Source organism: Chelonia mydas, chromosome 6, assembly GCF_015237465.2.
Source record: "Chelonia mydas isolate rCheMyd1 chromosome 6, rCheMyd1.pri.v2, whole genome shotgun sequence".
Classification (NCBI taxonomy): Eukaryota; Metazoa; Chordata; order Testudines; family Cheloniidae; genus Chelonia; species Chelonia mydas.
The window spans coordinates 56,542,803-56,560,236 of NC_051246.2; the positions used below are offsets into that span (position 1 = coordinate 56,542,803).

The 17,434-nt window shown below is 39.5% G+C and overlaps 1 protein-coding gene across 5 annotated transcripts in view; it reads right to left on the bottom strand.

The window, feature by feature from the left end:
• The window catches only part of LRRC4C (leucine rich repeat containing 4C), a 921,733-nt gene that overhangs the window by 352,982 nt on the left and 551,317 nt on the right, over nt 1-17,434 (bottom strand). The window contains exon 5 of one of the 5 annotated variants that reach the window (XM_043548653.1): nt 8,852-9,048. The exons of the other annotated variants lie outside the window; for them this stretch is intronic. The gene's annotated coding sequence lies outside the window, so the exon portion shown is untranslated. The remainder of the gene's footprint in view (nt 1-8,851; nt 9,049-17,434) is intronic. 5 annotated transcript variants of the gene reach the window in all.

A 17,434-nucleotide genomic window follows, 5' to 3' on the forward strand; every position in this document is an offset into this window, starting at 1 on the left:
ATTTATAGCCAGTTTATAGCAATTTATTTTTCTGCCAATATTGTCATTTAGCTTAAACCCTCTTCTTCTTCTCTGGTGTTTAGCCCCTTGATGTATTTATGGGGAGCAATATGTGGGTTTTAAATTTACAGTTTCCAAAAGTCTTCAGTGAAGTGGACAACTAGAGAATTACGGTGACCGATTTTATAGGGACAGTCCTGATATTCGGGGTTTTTTCTTACATAGGCACCTATTACTCCCCAACGCATGTCCCAATTTTTCACACTTGCTATCTGGTCACCCTATAGAGAACAGATTAACTGACTCAAAGGCAGGCTTATAAACTATGTTTTTTTGAATGGTGCATAGTATGGCTGCTTCCTCATTACCATTATTCTATTAAAATACCTTTTTTTACAATTGCTTTGAAATTTATTTATTTATTTTCCCGGGCCTCTATGCTGCCTGATATTGCCATTCACTCCTGATAACTTTCTGGCATATTTTTCTTTCTATTCCCCCATCCCTTTCAAAAATGAAGCAATCGGCAACACAACAGTAGTTAATTTTGTTTTTACCACTGATGCATTCATCTAGGGTCTGATTCTCTGCTGCCCATCACCTTGTGTAGTCAGTAATACCTGTGCAAAGTGAATACAATGTAGATGTATAATGCTACCACATCAGAATGGGAGCATTTTAAACCCAGTTTACACATGTATAATGATTACTTATATTGAAAGGCAGTGTGAAGAGTGCCATATTCAATTATGGTAAGTGGTAAGGGTCTTATCTTCACATCTTAGCCAAAAGACAACACCAGCAGTGGAGCATCCCCCTAAACGGCAAGTGACGCAGTCTAGATAGAGAGTAGGCTTTAATATATTTATATTCTCTGCAGCAGAATGGGTTTCCTTGGAGATTTCCCGTTCAAACGATGACTAGTCCCATTCCCCTTAGCCACAAAAAGGTGACAATTACAGCCTGACATGTTGGGTAGCAAGACAGAATGGAAATCAATAGAATGCAATGTAGCTGAATATTGGTAGGAAAGCCTTTAAGAAAAGGTTGAAGCATGCATTTGCCCTGAAATAACTAATTCAGTTGTCCTTCACACTTTCTGTTATTTCAGTGCAAGTCTGTGTGTGGACATTCTTATTTCAGTTTCAGGCAGGGGTGAAAGTGGGCCGATATGGCGTACTGGTAAGAAGCCGGTACTGGCCCATACGCAGCCCACATTAAAGCACGGCCGCCCCTTTTGCCTCTCCCATCTGTGGCCCTGCCGGTAGGGCCACTGACAAGGGAGGTGGAAGCACCGAGGTTAAAGCGCGGCTGCAGCAAAGGACCCTCTTTAAAGCGCGGCTGTGGCCGCGCTTTAACGTCGCTGCCCCTTCCCCCCAGCCCTACCAGCAGGGCCCCCGACAGGGGAGGCAAAAGGGGCAGCGACGTTAAAAGAGGGTCCTTTGCCACGGCAGCACTTTAATGTCATTGTCCCTTTTCCCCCACTGGGCTGCTGACAGTGGGGGGCAAAAGGAGCAGCTGACCCAGGGACAGCAATTTTAAAGGGCTCGGGGCTCCCAGCCACCGCTGCTACTGCGGCACCAGCTGGATCCCCGAGCCCTTTTAAATAGTCGCCAGAGCCACAGGTGGCGGGGGCCAGGCAGCGTGGATGGGCTGGCTGGGGGAGGCTGACCCCTAGCTCCGCCCCTTCTGGGGGCCGGAGCCAGCCTCTGGAACCAGTAAGAAATTTATGTTACTTTCACCCCTGGTTTCAGGGCACCCTATACTGATTTAGATTAAGTTATTTTTGTACTGACAAGCTAAGTCAAAACATGGTACTTTTATTCTGAAATATAAGTGTACACAAATGACTGAAGGCATGCATTACAACTGAATTGGTCATTTCAGAGCAAATTTGCATGTGGACAAGCCTTAATTCCTCATCATACTATTCTGTGCTAGACCCTGTTATTGGACAGACCAATACTAGCTTGTGCACTTCTCTTAATATAAGATAGATACTTGCTATTGGCTAGGTCAGATGGAATCTCATCATGCTGCCCATATAACTTAGATATGTCGGGTATTAACTAAGCAACTTGAACTCTTCCAGCACTGTTCAATTTTCTCCTGTTGGCATAAGTAGTTTTACTACTTTTAATTTTTTCCTACATATTTCCTAGTGTAATTAATCCATACACAGCAAATATCAGACACATCACTCATATATCCCTCTTGAGCTGGGTCTAGAACCTGGTCCATTGGTGTTGAAAACATAGGCTGATTTACATATAATGACCTGGCAAAGAAAGTCTACAAGAAATAATACCAGAGAGCACAGCTGTTTAACGGAGTGGACATTCTTTTTTTACATTAATGTCACAGCATCCCTTTAGAAAGTGTGGCGTGGGTTAAAAAGTACAGAGCAACACTTCAAGTTAGTTATTTGCTCTCCCTTATCTTTGTTTCACTTAAAGTTCCATTCAGAGTGTCAAACCACAAATCTGCTTTCCTTAAAAAAAAAAAAAAAATGAAATAGAGGAGGGGGAAAATGTAAGGATAAAAAACCCCCAGCAGTTTCCTTTAAGAAAGGCACTGAGAAAAGCACATCAGCCCCTTTTGTCCTTGAGTCACCACAGAGGTGAATAATTAGTTCAGCATTCTGAAAACCTTATAATCAGGATGTTTGCATGATGCAGATGAACTGAGGATTAGACATTACTGTCCCTGGGAAAATGAACTCGAGAAAAAGATCAGCATACAATGCATCGATTCCCCAGGCAGTCAGCAGAAAATGAACATATATTGACCAATGAGTGGAATAATAGTTTTGTTGACAATCTCTGCACTGAGTGGAGAAACAAAGAGAGAAAAAGAAAGTAAAAGTCATGTCTCTATCGAGGACTCCCCCCACCCCAGCCTCTCCTTCACCTCTCTCCACCACTGCTATCATCCTTTGGACATGCAGATGGGCCAGATGGCCTCAGAACAAGGCTGGTATGTCAGTTGTGAACACAGCAACTCGTTTTCCCTTCTGGTCACAACATCCAATCTCACGTAATGTGAAAATGTTTCCCTCATTGGCTGGGGATAAAAATGGGGAGGATAGTCTTTCTATGCCAAAGTGCTCAATAGCTCATTGCAATGATTTAATATTCATTTGGGTCATCCCCTAGCTCTTAATATGATTGGATTTAATTGTGGTTGCAAATTATTATTGGGTTCAGGGGCCAAATTTATCCCTGGTGCAACCTTATTGGCCTTGAAGAGGTAAAATAGGCCCAACCTGTGAATTTCATGTAGCTCCTCTACATTCATACATTCCAAACTTACAGTTAAAAACAAAGCACAGTTTTTGAGAGAACTGGGGAGGGAGGGAGGCAAAAAATATGACCAAAGGGGGGAAAAGAGCAGGCAGAATAAAGGACAAAGTTGAGTATCACCGCTCTTTCTTCAGCCTAGGAACTGAACTTTTTAGCACAAAACTGAAATCATTTGGATTCAAACTTTTAGCAGCCATGAAAGGAGATATACTCAGCCCAAAGTGTTTTATGCAGTTACCATATTTGTTCCATGCTGCACTGATAAATCAGTTTTGTCACTTGGCTACCTTTGTGCTCTTTCAACCTGTTCCCATAGAGCAGGTCGCAGGACAACAATCAGTTCTTGGCAAAGAAGGGCTGCTTCATGGTAGTTACTCTTATAAGTGCCTCTGATCTGGGAGCTCCTACCCAGAGTGTGGTTGACAGGGGATGGATGGTTGGTAGAAAGTCTTGTGCTCTGGAAGCTCATTCATGAAGTTGTGGTTGGCAACAGAGAACCAACCAAGGGAAGCATCTAGTTCTTTTATTCTCCCTGAGTTCTAGGGTTGCAAATCCAAAGATAAGGGCTTTTCTTGGCTGACCACTGTCTGTTGACTATCCTCCAGAGTCAGGCCCCAAAGCATGGGCTCTTCTGGGCTAGCATTATTTACTTTTGTTAATGCTGCTGCACATCAAGCATCCATACTCAAAGAGCTGTCCACAGTGATGCCCTAGGTCTTCCTTCTGATGAATACAGCTAATTTAGAGCCTAACAATGTGTATCAGTATATTCTATTCTTTTCCATAATGGTGTGTTTTGAGAGTTAACTACTTAACATTGTGAGGCTCTATAGGAGTGGTAATTTTTCTAAAATCCATTAAAGATACCCAGATTAAATGGCTGTTGATACCTTGGAGCTATGCATAAATTATGAATATGGGAATGATTACATTCTGAAATTACAATGATCATAACAGCAGCATTGGCCTTGCTATTTCCAGCCTGGCCATCAGCTGGCCATTTCAGGAATCTTATAAGAAAAATATTTTTGTGTGTGTGACATCTACCTCAGTTTTGAAAATGTATATATGGGTTTGAATAGTTTGTAGGTCCAGATGAATTATTAATTGCTATTGTTCAACCATTGTATAAAATACAATAAATTTGTGAATTGTTCACAAACCAATCCTGATTTCTGTGACGATCTTTATTATTTAGAAATAGTCACCAAAATATTCAGCCAAACCTTTTTCAGCTTATGGCTTGTTCATAAACTGCTGTCGCTAGTCATTATTTGTGGTGTCTGACTTGCTTCCTAAGTCAAATGACATGACCAAAGTGTACCTTTTGGAATGATGTCTGCCTGAGTCTGCAGAAAGCAGTAAAGAATATGTGTCTGAGGAGCATAAACTGTCCAGTGCATCTCAGTGTGGTGTTAACTCAAAACTTTACTGATCAGGGGAGCCCCATTAACCTCACCCTAGGAGGAGATTGTGCACATGGCAAGAGAAGAAAAATGCAGCAGGCTAACCCACCTACCTCAACAGAAATGCTCTGATTTCTGGGGTAAGTGCGTTGGGGACCACCACTACTGATCCTGAAGGGAGAAGGCTCCTAATCTATAAAGGTAGAGAAGATGTCCCATGTCACTGAATCTACCTCTCTAGGAGGAGAGGTAGACCCATGCCCACTCAAAGGAGAACAGGATCACAGTCTGAGGGCAGAGCCAGGAGGGCCTATGTCATCATTTTCTTAGGGCCCCGAACACCTTAATCTAGCACTGATGACATACTTTCTAAGAAGAATAATGAATAGTGAGAAACAAATGTCAATAACCTTGTTAGTAAACTAATCCCCCTGGTTACCCACAAATGTGGGGTTTTGTCTGAATGAAGACAAAAATATGTCTTCAAATATGTGTGTGGAAAAGACACGTTTGAATAATGTCTTCAAATATTGAACAGCCATTAAGTATTTAAATGATTATTTCTGAACATGATTTTGTAATATTTTGGCAGCTCTAACACACACAGACTTTAAAGCCAGAAGGGACCATCGTGATCATCAAGTCTGATATCCTGCACATTGCAGGAGACACAACTTCTCCCGCCCCCTCCTGTAGTAGGCTCATAAGCTCTGGCTGAGTTACTGAAGTTCTCAATCATGATTTAAAGACTTCAAATGCTTTACTGAAATCCAGTTAGATTAGATCTACTGCAATTCATTTTTTTTTAAAAGAAAACAGTTATTTTCTCAAAGAAAGATCCGAGTGGGCTGGCACAATCTACTTTTTGTAAAACCAATTATTGTTTACCTCTATGTCCTTAACTACTTTCTCTTTCAAAATTTATTCCAAGACCTTGCATACAACTCAGGTCAAACTAATGGTCCTGTAGTTTCCCAGATCACTCTTTTCCCTTTCTTAAAAAAAGGTAGTATATTAGCAATTTTTCAGTTATAGGGTATGTTTATGGATTCTCATTAAAAACTCTACTATTGGGCTTGCAATTTCATGTGCCAATTACTTTAATATTCTTGGATAGAGATTATCCAGGCCCCATGATTTGGTTCCATTAAACTGTTTGAGTTTGACTTCTACCTCGGATGTGGTAATTTCTACGTCCATATCCTTATTTCCATTAGCCACCCTGCCACTACTCATAAGATTCTCATTACTCTTATTACAATCTCAGCAAAAGTATTTGGTTAGATGTTAAGCCATGCCTAGGTTATCTTTACTCTCCACCCCAACTTCCATGCTTTGCGGTTCCACTTCTTTCCTTGTTTTCTTTTTATTAAAATGGCTATAGAACCTTTTACTATTGGTTTTAAATTTCTTTTGCAAAGTCCAACTCCCCTTGGCTTTTGGCAGTTCTTAATTTTTCCCTACACTTTTTGACCTCCAAGAGATAGCTTTCCTTGCTGATCCTCCCATCTTCCATTCCTTGAAGGCTTTCTGCTTTCTCTTAATAAGCAGTTTGAGATGCTTGCTCATCCAGTTTGGCCTGCAACCCTTCTGTATGCTTTTTCCCCTTGCTTGTCATGCAGGTTTCAGATGGCTTCTGCAACTTTGACTTGAAATAACTCCAAGCCTGTTCCACATTCAAATCCTTGAACTCTTCAGTCCAATCCAATCAGCTTCCTAACTAATTCCCTTCATGTTTTAAGCTTTACCCTTTTGCAAGCAAGGACCTTAGTTGTAGACCTACTGTTGTTTTTCATTCAATTTAGTTGAAACTGAATTAGCTCACGATCGCTTGAACCAAGACTGTCCTCTACAACCAGTTCTTCTGTGAGGTCCTTGCTACTTACTAATACTAAATCTAAAATGATAACTCCTTGTGTTGGTTCAGTAGCTATTTGGTGAAGATATATATCAGTTATCACATCCAGAAACATCTGGGCCCTACCGTTATTAGTAACACTTGTCCTCCAAACTATATCTTGCACAGTAAAGTCTCCCATAATCACATAGTTCCAAGTAATATTTATTTCCTTAATAATATTGGAGAGATTTCTATCCATGTCTAACCTGGATCCTGGAGGTCTGTAGCAGACCCCAACCACTATACCAGTGGAACCCTTGTTACCTTTCTTCCTCAAAATGATTTTGACCCAAATAAATTCTGTTTTATTCATTCCATCACTTCTAATTTCTTGACAGTGTGAGTCATCATTAAGATACAATGCTACTCCACCACCTTTACCTTTATTTCTGTCTTTCCTGAACAACACATAACCTTTAATACCTGTGCTCCAGTTATTACTACTATTCCACCATGTTTCTGTTATCCCTGTAATACCTGGTTTCACTTCCTGTACCAGTAGTTCTAATTCCTCCATTTTCTTTCAGGCTCATCTCACTGGTATACATATATCTTAGTTGTTTCTCCTTGGCTTCACTCTGGTTCCTCACCCTATTATGTACAGTCATTCTACTGCCGGTATCACCTACCGGCTGTTAATGTTATTTGTACTGCCACTATCTTTCCTCTTGAAGTCCATTCACCTACTCTCTGTTGTTCCTTTCTCCTTTGCTGTAACCTCCCTCACTTGATTTTCCTCACACTCAATGTTAGAAACAGTCATGGAGATTACACGAGCATCTCCAAACCACCTCCCCCAAATTCCTAGTTTAAAGAGCTCAGGTAAGTATCCAAACCTGTGTTTGATTATCCAGATAGAACCTGTAAACCTTCTTAAATTTGCCTGTTACAGTTGGCTTGACATTCACAAATTTCCTTCCCTGAGGATCTCCTGGAATGGTTCTTTAACATGTTTTTAGGAAATACCACTGGTTTCTGAAGAACTAAACTCTATGAAAAAAAGAAACCCTGTAGGCACACTGACATGTGTCCCTCCCCCAACCCCATCCTCTTGACCCATATGGTACATGCCCCTTCTTCATTGATTAAATATATCGAGATAGCCACTCTGATGATTGGTGTACACCAGACTAGTAATCAGCCCTCAGGAAATAGATCATTGAAAAGGTTTATCCTAGGCTGCCTCCCAAGTGATATAAGAGTTTCCCAAGAGTTTCTGTAACTTAATACTGTAAGAATTAGAATAAGAGAGGTTAAGCTGTCTGAAGAGCAATTTCTCCAGATCATAGAAAGAAAGGGAAAGTGAGTAGGTGAGATGATATTACAAGATGACGGAATCTGCACACCACCAAGGAATCGAGGGTACGGGGTTAAAAGCCAAAAAGCCCATTGCGTGAGGGTTGGCTGTCTCATTACAGTTCTGCTATTGGTGCCAATGGAACAATTCTAAACACTTTGTGCTTGGTCGTAATTTGTACTGTGGGGTGCAGGCTGCTGCTATCTAGTCATTTTACAACTGGAGGAAAACAACAAAAATGAACACATTTACTAGTCAAGGAATTAAAGGTAAAATGAACCTATACAGCTTAAATTTATTAAATAAGAAATCTTGACATTTCAAAAATAAATAAATAAAACCTTTAACAGCTACATGCTTTTCTGAAGAATAAACAACACTGCTGGAAAGGAAAGGACAGCTGATCATCAGGAATTTTAGTTTCAGCCACCTGGCAGTAGGAAATAAGAGATTCTAGCATTGAAGAGGCACTTTATAAACCCTGGTGGGAGATTTGTACCTTTTAACTTTCTCAAGTAACTATTTGCTGCATTCATTCACATTACTTCCTCTTACTGACTTAATACAATATATAGTACTGAAATTGTAATAAATTATGTTCTTCTCATGGATGTGACTGTGATTAGTATAGAATTGATAAAAAGAGTGATTCCTGTTCATAAAAGAGGTAATATACCCTTTTCTGAGATGTGCTCTTAATGAATCAACCGTATACTGCCAATTAGTCTTCTCTGCATGGAAAAAATACAGCACATGAGGCAGCCATGCAATTCCCTCCTCCCAGCATTTCTCAATCCCAACCTTGGTGAAAACTGATTTCCGCTGGGGTCAGGAAAACAATTGCCGTCACCAGCTCCCTCTTTCCTAAATAGCATTATGGGCCTTGGATTAGTTTGTCTGTCAGTTTGAGGAGTTGCAGGGAGAGGAGGTATAAATGGACATTCACCTTCTTTTGAGCTATCAGATATTGGTCATCAGTCGAGACAGAATACTGAATTGAGGGAGTCAATCATCTGATCTGATATGGCAATAACATGTTTTGTACTGTATTTTCTGTCGGTCTTGAAGTTTACCACCAGAAAGTTGAGTTTGAAAAATTGTTGCCCAGGTTTGAATCGTTGTTTTTCATATGACCAGAAATATCTGTACAAAATGATACAGAGGCACAGAGTGTCAGCAATGTATCTCAAGTATCACACCTCAACACTTTAGCTATACATCACCCATTATCTATCTATTGCACATCTCCTGACACATCATAGAATGATTCACAGAGCTAAAATAATAATTGTAAAAATATCTGAATTTCATGCTGCATTGACAGCCATGGAGATGAAGTCCTCTATTCAGTCACAGAATAGAGACACCATGAGTAGCTGTACTACAGGCCTCCTTTAACCACACCACCCACCTGGATATAGAGGTACCATTGTTAAAGATAAGAGGCTTATTCAATTTCCAGAATGTTAAGTGCCAACATTTTCAAACGTGACTGAAGATTTTGGACGACTTACTGTTTGGGAGCCCAAACTCAGATACCTGGAACCTAATTTTCAGCGATGAGCACCAGCATCTTACATTGTCTCAAAATGAAATAGTTGGTACTTAGCTACTCTGAAAATGAGACCCTGGGTGTTTTGGATCAGGCACCTCAAAATTAAGGAACCCCAAATTAACAGCCATTTTTGAAAATATGGGCTTAAATCTTTCATGTTTCTGCTGAGACTTCCCAGAAAGGTGAACCCTAAAATAACTGCTCACCATGAGGAAGCTGTCCTTCCATAACAAGGTGGAAGCATTTGCAGGGAGAAATTTGCATTACCCCTTTCTGAATTATGTCCATTCTGGGAACAGAAAGTTTTGTTTTCCAGATCTGTCAACACAGCATCTTTCACCAACATTATATTCAATTAAAATTCAAAATAAAAAGATGACAGGACCATTGACCTCTTGTATAAGACAAACCATAGAACTTCCCTAAAATAATTCCTAGAGCATATCTTTTAGAAAAATACATCCAGTTTTGATTTAAAAATTTCCAGCAATGGAGAATCCACCATAACTCTTGGCAAATTGTTCCAATTGTTAATTACCCTCACTATTAAAAGTTTACTCATTTCCAGTCTCAGTTTCCAGCCATGGGATGATGTTATACTTTGTCTCTTATACTGAAGATCCTATTATCAAATATTTGTTCCCCACGTATGTACTTACAGACTAATCAAGCCACTCAATCTTCTCTTTGTTAAATTAAACAGCATGAGCATTTTGAGTCTATCCCTATAATGCAGGTTTTCTAATCCTTTATATTATTCTCATGGCTCTTCTCTGAACCTTCTCCAATTTATCAACATCTTTCTTGAATTGTTGGCACCAGAATGGACACAATATTCCACAGTAGTCACATCAGTACCAAACATACAGTTAAAATAACCTCTACTACTTGCGATTCCCCAGTTTATCAATTCAAGGATACCACTTTAGCCCTTTTTGGCCACTGCATTGCACTGGGAGCTAATGTTCAGCTGATTGGCCCCGAAAACTCCCAATTTTATTTCAGAATCACTGCTTCCCAGGATAGAGTCCCCCATCCTCTAAGTATGGCCTACATTTTTTGTTCCTATATTCTATGTTAGATAAGTCTGAGGCAAATATGCTACTGTGGGCATAATTCTGATCTCAGTTATACTTGTGTAAATCATGAGTAACTCCACTGAGATCAGTGGGGTTACCCATGTGTAAAAGCAGAGTAAGTGAAATCAGACTCAGAACATCAAAACGGCCATATTGAGTCAGACCAAAGTATCCTGTTTTCTGACAGAGGCCAATGCCAGGTGCTTCAGAGGAAATGAACAGAACAGGTAATCATCAAGTGATACATCCCCTGTTGCCAATTCCCAGCTTCTGGCAAACAGAGGCTAGGGACACCATCCCTCCCCATAGGGCTAATAGCCATAATCCTATCCTCCATGAATTTATCTTATTATTTTTTAAATGCTGTCATAGTCTTCACCTTCACAACACTTCCTTATTTAGTTTCTCCACATCAGTCATGATTTTATAGACCTCTACCATATCTCCCTTTAATCATCTCTTCCAAGCTGAAAAGTTCCAATCTTATTAATCAGTTTTCATATGGAAGCCCTAAACACTTTTGTTTCCCTTTTCTGTACCTTTTCAAATTCCAATATATCTTTTTTGGAGAATGGGTGACCACATCTGCATGCAGTATTCAAGTGAGCATTCCGTAGATTTATATAGAGGCAATATGATATTTTTTGTCTTATTAGGTATCCCTTTCTTAACGATTCCCAACATTCTGTTAGCTTTTTTGGCTGCCGCTGCACATTGACTGGATGTTTTCCGAGAACTATCCACAACTACTCCAATATCTCTTTCTTGAGTTGTAATAGCTAATTTTTTATTTACAGTTGGAATTATGATTTCCAATGTCCATTACTTTGCATTTATCAACACTGAATTTCATCTGCCATTTTGTCACCCAGTCACCCAGTTTCGTGAGATCCCTTTGGATTCAGGTCCAGAGTTTCCACCTCATCAGTTGTGAATATTGTACAAAAGAGAATTAAGCCAGCATTCTGAAAAAATAAATAAATCAGTTAGCCCCAAATCTGACGGAAAAGATTCAAATTCAGTGGTAGGAAATGCTGTGTGCCAAGTTTCTTTTGATTCCATGTATACTCCAAACTTATATTTCCAGAATGATATCTCTGCCTTGAATCTAGCCCATCTTCTTTCAGTGTTCACCTGAATTCTTTTTTTCTTTAACTCAAGTTTATGATCTAAAAATTCATTGCCCACTTGTCTCAACTAACGAGGCATGTGTTAGTGGCCTGCCCTATAAAACATGTATTGTTTAAGCAGTACATTTAGGACACACATATAAAGGTGAAGTGCAGGTTCTACAGGGCTTTGTCCTTGGTTCCCTTCTCTTCTCCTTCCACATCTTCTCTCTCAGTATCCTTGTCCACAAACAAATTCAGCTGACAACTCCAGATTTGTCTTCTACTGTCCAAGCTAAACCCTCAGCCTGATTCTCTGACATCTCTTCATGGATGTCTGGCTTAAGCAAACCAGAGCTCTTACATTTCCTGCCAAGCCATCCCCAATACCTGCTTTCTTGATCAATGTGGTTAACACCAGCTACTGCCTGTAATTCTGGCCAGTAATCTGGGTATAATCTTTGACTCGCACGTCTCTAAGTCCTCACATCAAGGCTATATCTAAATCTTGCCAATTCTTTCTGCATAACATATCTAAGATATGGACTTTCTCATCTATCCACAGAGCTAAAACTCTAACGCAGGCTGTCATCATCTTGCATCTTCATTACTGCACTATCATTTTCTCTGGCCTTCACAAATACAATCTTGCCTCACTCATATCCATTTTGAATGCTACTGCAAGGATCTTTTTGACCATGTCACCCTTCTCTTTACATCGGATCCGCTTTCTCTATGGTATCTAAAATAAGCTATTTGTCTTCACTTTCAAGGCCCTTCATGACCTATTCTCCCCCATAGCTGTCATCTCTCATTCACTATTGCAGTGTCATGATTGCCTCTGATTGGCCCATGATACCAGTCTCCATTCCCAATTGTTACATTTTCAAACAAGCATCTTCACGCTTTCTCCCATGCTGCTCCTCCTCATGCTTGTGAGGAGCGCCCCATAAACAACCGCAATATTACCTCATTATCCTCCTTCAAATCTCTCCTTTTCCACAATGCCTACAATAACCTAGATCATGGTTAGGCCATTGGTGTATTAAGATCACTGCCTACCAATATTTTCTCATTTTTTTCTTGTACTTATCTGTCTGGCTGCAGCCATGTGTTGATTCTTGTGTTATACTTCAATTGTAAGCTCTTTGGGATAAGGATTAATTTATTGTTCTGTGTTTGTACAACATCTAGCACAATGTGGTCCTGGTCCATAACCATGGGTCCTAGGTACCACAGTAAGTCAAATGATAAATAAATTATAATAATGTTGCCATGTGCGAGAGGTGACTGTGCTTCCTGGCAGAAGAAGTAGCTTTGCATGAATTCTGACCTCATGCCCAGTGACTAATAATAATTTACCATCAAATCACCCCTCCCCTACAAACACAAAACAAAAAACAGCCCAAATTAATTCAAAGTTAAAGTTTAAAGAATTAATTCTTTTGTTTAAAGAAACAAAAACAAAACAAAATGCAAAAGTTCTCATTTCTAATAGGCCTCGACATGGCTTATGTTATGTCAGAATGTGAATCAACAGCCCAGACTGCAATCAAAAATATCCTCCACAAAACACTTAACTTTAGAGCTTATTTTTTAATATTTGAAAATATTTGCTTAAATTAAATAAGAGGACATATTTTTCACACACACATGCACACACACACACCCCTTAATGTAGGTCACAATCCCATGCGTATTGACCACAACTGATGTGTTACTACTCCAACATCCTAATACAAATACAATTACGGATACAACAACTCCTTTTCATTTCCAATATATAACCAACAACAGTACACATACCTTATTTCTCACAATCACAGTCAAATGTACAATCTGTACCCTTAGCTTAGACTTCTTCCCGTACAAAGAACACCATATAAACTTTACTGCCACAACTTACGTACAGCCATCCTGTGTCTCACCCTAGTCAAGGTCTTTTACCCCTCTTGCATCCCCAGCCACCTGCAACAAAGTGATTTAATGTGCCAGTGTCTCCCCTCCCACAATACACCTGCAGACTTTATTTCCAAGTCCTGGGGGATGGGGTTCTCAGCAGCTCCCTTCCTTTTGCACCCTGAGGACTGCCTGGGACAGTTCTGCAAGGATAAAAGCCATCAGGTGGTAGGCTCTCCGCTTTAACCTGTCTGGACCTTTAAATGCCCAACAGAAAAGAAGGTGGGGAACAAACTCCTTTTCTTTCTGTGTGGAGAAAGGTGCCAGGAGGGTGCTGCTAAAGAGCTTCATTATGGGAGAGACAGAGCAATTGTTCAGGTCTCTGCCCATTCCTGCAGAGCAAAAACCTGTCAGGGACATGTGAAGAGTGAGAGGGAAGGTGACACCCTATAAGCCTTGCCAAGCATGGGAACATGTTAGACTCCAGTTCAGGGTAAGGGCTTTTAAAATTATATTCATTCAAACATTATGAAGAATAATGACATTAGCGGCAAATGAAAATAAGAAATAACAGTTACTAATTTTAATAAATAGTGACAAATTAGTTACAAGAGAAACCACTGCATGGCATATAATAGATAAAAAAATTCCAATTACAGAAATAGATTATTTCTTTACTGACTCTTTATGCTTTTTACATTGGTGTACAAGAGTCGCCATTAATAAAAGTTGACATGTGTCTACAGATACCCAAGGTCTAATCACAGCTATTAACTATTCTAAGTATCAGTGTAACCCATCCTGACAGTGCCTGGCTTTTTTCCCCTCTAGTGGCTGGACCAAGGAAGAAAATATTGGTCTGGGTAGATAAGTGCTTTGATATTTCAGATGCCACTGTGTGGAAATTGTGGGTATGTAGACATTTCCATGGATATCAACTGTACTCCCAGTTCAGAAACAGGAAGTGCCCTGGTACATAAACCTCCACTAGAGGAAGTCCTGCCATTTATGTCTTTATTTTCTTATTAAATATATAAAATATAATTAAAATAAAATAAAATGACATTAAATTTAAATATAAAATTTTAGATATTGTGAGCACGTTAATAGTTGATTAAACAAATATATGGAGAGATGAAATGGCATCACCTTTTTGTACAAGTGTCTAATTAATTAAGATTAAATTTGCCCGTGGTAAATGTAAAATGATTTAATTATAATCAAAATTATCTAAATTGAATAGCTTCTGTTTCAAAGAATCACTCACGTAGCACTAAGAAGCTCATTAAATTCAATTTGCGGTAATGTACGACTGTCATGTTTCCTTTCTGAACCACAGTATTAAATTAAAGTCCTTTGATTCTTTTCCTGTAGGGCAGCATTAATATGTCACACCATTAAAAGTAAAGCTCAGAAGAGTCTGAAAGATTCACTTACCTTTTCCCCCTACCTTAAAATGTTTAGTCTCAAGAAGAAGAAATATTCATGGAAGAGTGTTATAACATGCCAAATGGTCAAGAAAGGCATCTTCAGAGAATAACCAAAGTAAAATATATTTACTAATCATCACTAAGAAGTCCAAAATTTGCCAATGGTTTCTACATTCTGGTCCTTGCGATTCTGCAGAATGTCCCTATATCAGATGAAATAACTTTGGTAATAATATTTGTTGGCAATCATTGACTTTTCATTGGTGACAACTATACATATATATGATTCATTTAAGCCTAAAGGATTTTACCAATATAGTTACTAGAGTGATAAGATGATTGAGGTAATATTTTTTACTGGACCAACTTCTGTTGGTGACAGAGAAAAGCTTTTGTGCTTACACAGAGTTCTTCTTCAGGTCTGGGAAACATTCTCAGAGTATCACAGCTAAATACAAGGTGTAACCGATTGTTCTAGCATAATTTGTTAACACATATTTCAAGGAACCATTCAAATAGTTGTCACTTATTACCCACACTAGGATGCAGATGATTCTAGGGGATCAGTATTATTGGGAAACCATTATGTGGGGAGGGATATAGTTGAAGGATAAGGATGACCATCACAATATACTTTGGGAGATTATAGAGGTTAGGGATCTGGATTCTGGGAAATGTTGGGGTGACAGCAAGGATTGGTGGGTAAGGGAGGAGAGTAGTAATATGGGAGGAGGGAGAATATGAATCTCCTTTTCGTTGCTACCTGCCTGACATGTCCTCTTCCCATAAACAGTCCTAATATTCATGGGGTGGAGTGAAGGAGTCTCCTGATGGAGTCGCACAGCACCAGAATTCCTCAGCTCTGTTGAAGAAGACTGAATAGGGAGATGCGGGGAGCAATGAAGAGGGAAGACAGTATATAAGAGAAGGGGTGAATTCGTAGAAATAACAGGTATGCTGGGTAAAAAGGAAGGCTACTTGGGAGGAGTTAGAGTACATCAATACGGGAATTGATGGATAACTAGCAACAGGAGGATATCCATGGCAGCCCTGGCCTGCCCATATGGGAATATAGGAATTGCTATATTGGACCAGACTCAAGTCCATCTATTCCACTATCCTGTAGATGGGAGAGGCCAGTACCAGAAGTTTCAAAAGCAGACCCTGCAGTAGACAGAGGTAGGTTAATCAGTTCCCTACATTAGGTGCCATCCTAATCTCTTCAGTTAGAGATTGGCTGAAGCCTTGAAGCACAAGGTTTAATATCCCTTCCAAACTTTTTTGTTGCCATTAATAATGGTGATTTTGGATATTCTTGATATCCATATAAAATCCAATTTCATTTTGAATCTTGTTAAATCCTTGGCCTCAATGATTTTCTGTGGCAATGAGTTCTATAGTTCAAGTTCTACAGTTCAATTACATACTGTGTAAAAAAGTATTTCTGTTGATCAGTTCTATAATATGTCCCTTTCTTCTTCCTTTTCTCCCCATTTTATCTCCCACCCCGAACTCGTGATTCCCCATCCATCACAATCATCCTTTGTTCCATAATCCGTAGCATGTCCTCAAGGTTTTTGATGGAACATTGCATCTGATAAAAGGTGCATCACAACAGTTTACTACAGAAAGTGAGAGAATGGTGAGGTCTGTGATGCAAAGCACAAGCTCTGGAAGTCCTCAGTTATAATCCGGGCTCTAATCAGACTCTCTCTCTCTCTGGTTGTGCAAAAATCATTTCATCTCTCTCCCTCAGCTCATACATTCATAGATTCCAAGGCCGGAAGGGACCACTGTGATCATCTCTCTGATCTCCTGCACAGCACAGGGCATAGAACTTCCCCAAAACAATTCCTAGAGTAGAGTTTTTAGAAAAACATCCAATCTTATTTAAAAAAATCTTAGTGCTGAAGAATTCACCAAAACCCCTTGGTAAGTTGTTCCAGTGGTTAATTACCCTCATTGTTAAAAATGCATGCCTTATTTCCAGTCTCTACTTGTCCATGGCCAGACATTGGATCATGTTGTTATACTTTGGCAGCTAGATTGAAGAGTCAGTTATTAAAAATTCGTTCCCCACGTAGGTACTAAACAGAATGATCAGGTCACCTCATAACCTCCTCATTGTTAAGCTAAATGGCTTGAGCTCCTTGAGTCTATCACTATACTGCAGGTATTCTAAATCTTTAATCATTCTCATGGCTCTTCTCTGAACCCTCTCAAATTTATCAACATGCTTCTTGAATTGTGGACACAAGAAGAAAACTGAGTATTCTAGCAGCAGTTACATCAGTGCCAAATGTAGAGGTAAAAGCCTTTCTACTCCTACTCAAGATCTCATCTATAAAATAGAAATAATTTACTTGTCTACATCACAGAGAATTAATTACCATAGACAATGGACTGATCTTCAGCTGCTGTAAACTGGCATGCCTACATAGATTTACATCAGCTGAG